The sequence below is a fragment of the Sarcophilus harrisii genome, chromosome 4 (genome assembly GCF_902635505.1).
Source record: "Sarcophilus harrisii chromosome 4, mSarHar1.11, whole genome shotgun sequence".
In the NCBI taxonomy this organism is placed as follows: domain Eukaryota; kingdom Metazoa; phylum Chordata; class Mammalia; order Dasyuromorphia; family Dasyuridae; genus Sarcophilus; species Sarcophilus harrisii.
In genome coordinates this window covers 311,252,421-311,257,214 of record NC_045429.1, presented here as the reverse complement: position 1 = coordinate 311,257,214, position 4,794 = coordinate 311,252,421, and positions in this window count along the sequence as shown.

The window sequence follows — 4,794 nt, the reverse complement described above, 5'->3', positions numbered from 1 at the left end:
ATTTCCTTCCTGAATTCTTCTGAACTCTCAGGACTTTGCCGGCATGCAAAATGTGGGTATCTTTTTCAATGCCTTTTTAGGTGCCTTCTTTTTGGGTACCTTTGCTCTCCCTTTCCCCCACTCTTCATCTTCCTTTTATATTATTTTATTAGAATGTAAGCCCAATAAGGTCAAGGACTGCTTTTGTTTTTGTTTATATTTGTCTCACCAGAAGTTAGCACAGTGTCTGATGTATAGTAAATGCAAGCATTTATGCTTGCTTTGCGCTTTTTGTCTTGATTTGTATCTTAGAGATTTTAGATAGCTGTAACTTTGAGAATTTCAAAAGGATCAGGGAAAGAGGGAAAGAAAGGAGAGAGCAAGGAGAGAAAGATAGGCAGACAGTGAGAAGAGAGAGAGTGAGTGACAGAGAGAGGGGGGAAGGAGTGAAAGAGGGGGAAAGAGGGAGAGAGAGACAAAAAATGAGAAACAGAGCTGGGGTAGGGGGCAGAGTGGAGAGGGAAGAGAAAGAATCAGTTTTCTGGGTATTGGAGTTCATGCCAAGATTTCCAGGAAGCCAGACAATGAGGAGTAAAACTCCTACCACAGCAGTAGCAGAAATGAAGATTTTTCCATCCATCAGCTATACTGCATTTGAAAGTGAACTTGGTGGGGTGCTTGCTACTTAGAAATGGTATTAAGTCTGAATCCACTCTTCTTAGGGACTGAGATGAAGTAGGGGAGAGTGTTTTTCTAGGTGGTTGGAGAAAATGTTGATACTTTTTTTCTTGCTATAGCTTTAAAATGATTTACCAACATTTGGATAACACTTTGAGGTTTGCAAGGAGCTTTACATATACAACCCTGTAAGGTAGGTGTTATTATTATCCCTATTTTAAAGATGAGGGAACTGAGACATACAAACATCAAGTTACTTATTCGTGGTCACACAATGTATGAAATCATAGGCAGGCTTTGAACTCAGGAATTCTGACTCCAAGTCTAAATCTTTCTACTATGTTACCTAGATGCTTAAATGTATCTTTATAAAGGTTAATTATTGTTAATTGGTTAAATTCATTGGGATTGCTAATTACTGACAAGGTGGGAGGGGAAGAAAAATTAGATTCAGGAATTTGATCCCAGCCATGTCTTTAGAGAAAGACATTCCATACAGGGCTAGTTTAGTGAGAAGGTGATATAATTGACTTTGCTCTGGGAGAAGGAAGACAGAATAATTCCTATAAGAACAAAAACAAAACAAAGCAAACATAACAGCCTTTGGAAGGAGTAACTGAAATATAGGAGAATGACGACCAGAATCCTAGGGTTACTAACCAGGCTCCCTGGAAGGGGATGGAGTGGAAGGTGGGACTTTCCAAATCATTGACTCTTTAAAAGCCTCCGAAGCATTATCCTGCTTTTTCTTTTAGTGTTTGAGTAGACATTTACACCTCTTCTTTATTCACTAGAATCCAAGTCAATCTCCTGCCCCTTGGTTTCAAAAGATAGATCTTCATTGAGTAGTTAGTTATCCAGTGATTATTGGTATTTTATTGGTAACAGTGGAAGCAATGGAGAGTGATCTCATTAATTCCCGATTATAATCTGGAAGCAAAAGCTACACTGGATCAGTCTTTGTTATTATCTATAGTAATGCTCATTCAGTTGGGGTTCATATTTCTGCCCATTTCACTGACACTTGGGTCTATTGTTCTGTCTGATATAGCTGTCCTGTGGGGCTGTGTCATCCTGTTTGTGAGACCAAGTGCTGTCATTGGCTGCTGCCATTGGTGGGACCTGTCCTTGTCATTGTATATGTGTCATTAGAAAGGGTCATTTCCTTTCCCTTTTTTCTCTCCTCCCCTCAATTTCCATTCCAGGGCCAAGTAGCTCAGCAACAGTACTATAAGACAGATACTATCTCCTTGTATGTCAGGGTTGAGCATTTCTCCCTGAAGCATGGGTGAGATGTCTCTAGTGAGTCTATCATGTTGATGAGATGAGGAATATTCTATTCAATAGACATTTATTAAGCATCAATAATGAGGTCTTGAGTGTGGTTGACAGAGAAAGAATGAAATATTGATGGAATTGCTCCCTAGGGCAGGGCACTAATAGGAATCAGTTTAGCCTTGTGGTCCCATCCTCTGTGGAGGTTCTCCTCCACAATCTGTGGGAGAGTCCACCTTGCTGTGTCCTGTCAGAAACCACAGTCATATCCTTGAGGTTAAATTTCCCCTATAAATCTGCCTATGGTTCATGTCATCTTTGCTGTACCCCTTTGGGTCATTCTACTACAGCACTCTCCCTCACTTTTTCCTTCCTCCTGCCTCCATGCCTCATGGTGTCTTTCCTCTCATCCACCCCACTATGCCTTATGGTGTCTCTCTCCTTTTTATAGCTAACTAACCCTTTTAGGGTGCTAAATCCCTTTTAGGATTTAGTCTGCCGACTAAGGGCATGTCCCAACTTCATGGGGTGTTGCCTTTCTCTTGGCTAATTGTGAATTCCACTAAAGAATTTGTTTTTCCCATCAGTAATTATTAAAACCTCTTTCTTTACTATATGTTCTCCCAACTATTTCATATTTACCATTCCTGATCTCTATTGTAACTCTTCATTTTGTCTGTAACCTCTTTCCTTAAATAAACCTATCTTTTGCCAAAGAGACTGAACCCCAACATTTGGTGTTCTCCTAAATCACATCATCTGGTACCTACATCAAACCACATCATTTGGTATTTCTGCCACATCATCTACTATGTGTCAGGCATTGTGCTAAGTAATAGATTTACAAAAAAGGGGCAAAAGACAGTCTCCACTTCTTGTACCAATAGATTATAGTAATGGCTAACATCCCTAGGGGAAAGCTCAGGGAACTTAAAGAGGTTCTTTCTACTGACAATCATTATCCTGTGAATGAAATACGTTCTGTTGCGTTATCTTCCACTGAGGGATCCAGCAATTCCTGACATCTCAAACTCACAAAGCTGCCACCAAGGCTAGAAATGTCTAGCTTTTATAGAAAAAAATATAAAAAAAGCAGAAAGACATAAAAGCCAGAGACTCCTCCTCTCAGCCAAGACATATACTTTATCTGATATGTACAGGCAGTTGCTATTTCTGCTGGACTAGAGAGAATATCTAAGGCCTGAAGCCTTCCTCATCCATCCTTCTGTAGAAGAGAGAGACAGAGAAACAGACAGACAGATACAGAAAGAGAGAGGGAAGAGAGAGAGAGAATGTCTCTCTTTTTAATATTTTTAAGCTGATGCAATCCCCTACAGCTGATAATATTGGTCGATTGTAAAAGTCTCTCGACTCTTGAAAATCAAGCAAAGCATTTCAATTGTACCAAAAAGTCCCAACAAAGTCTATGTGGCACAACTCCCAGTGTCCTCCCAATAAAAAAAAAATCCCAAAAAGTTCCTTCAGCACAGTGTTTCAGGCAATCCTAAAACTAGTCTTTAGAGAGTTAGGGGTTCTGAAAGACAGCTATCACCCTGAACTTAAAAAAAAAATCATGCAACAAATGATAATTTATTGAATTTATCTTCAGGGTACAGTTTTTAAAGACAAGGAACTTATTTATGTCTGTCTTTAGTTACTGAATGTTTACAGTTTACTCTCTCTTCTCTGAAGGATGATGAGAAGGAGTACCTTGCAATATGTAGTCACTATTGATAGAAGTATCATCAAGATTACCACCAAAAGTATGGAGGCCAGCTGATTCTCATCTTCCTCCTCATTACCCATCCCTTACTTTGTTGGGATCATTCTGAGCCAGTCCTGCCAACTATTCCAAATGTTGTGGGAAAAGCCTGACTCAAACCTACCCTTTGGCTCAATATTGCAATGAAATGAAATATTTGTACCTCTGCCAGTTAGCAAAAGGAGATTTATTTAGCCAAAATAGGGGAAGAATATTCCAGACAGATATTGTTAGGACAGTGCAGTGAATTGATTTAGATGAAAGCAACTTCCCTGCCTCTCTTTTGTCCATCAGGGTCCGGCTAAAGTTCCTAGTGCTTTTTGTATACAGACTACCAGGAAGCCATGTCAATAGCCCGAGGCTTAGTCCTCTGAGTCAATTAAGTTATTAAAAAATAATTTTATTGATTTTGTTTTCACATTGCCTACATTTCCTTCTGTATCTCTCCCCTTACTAGAAAATGACGCTTTAAAGGAAAGAATATTTTTAAAGAGAAAAATAAAATTAAAAAATCGCATTAATGATCAATACATTTAAAAAATCTGATGTTATATGTAATAATTCATGGATCCCAAGCTCTGCAAAGGAGCAGGGAGTAGTGTCTTTTTATATCTCTTCTTTAAGATCAAGCTGCTGCTTCTTCTTCTTTTTTTTAATTTTTATTTTTTATTTAATAGCCTTTTATTTACAGGATATATACATGGGTAACTTTACAGCATTAACAATTGCCAAACCTCTTGTTCCAATTTTTCACCCTCTTACCCCCCCACCCCCTCCCCTAGATGGCAGGATGACCAGTAGATGTTAAATGTATTAAAATATAAATTAGATACACAATAAGTATACCTGACCAAAACGTTATTTTGCTGTACAAAAAGAATCAGACTCTGAAATATTGTACAATTAGCTTGTGAAGGAAATCAAAAATGCAGGTGTGCATAAATATAGGGATTGGGAATTCAATGTAATGGTTTTTAGTCATCTCCCAGAGTTCTTTTTCTGGGCATAGCTGGTTCAGTTCCTTACTGCTCCATTAGAAATGATTTGGTTGATCTCGTTGCTGAGGATGGCCTGGTCCATCAGAACTGGTCATCATATAG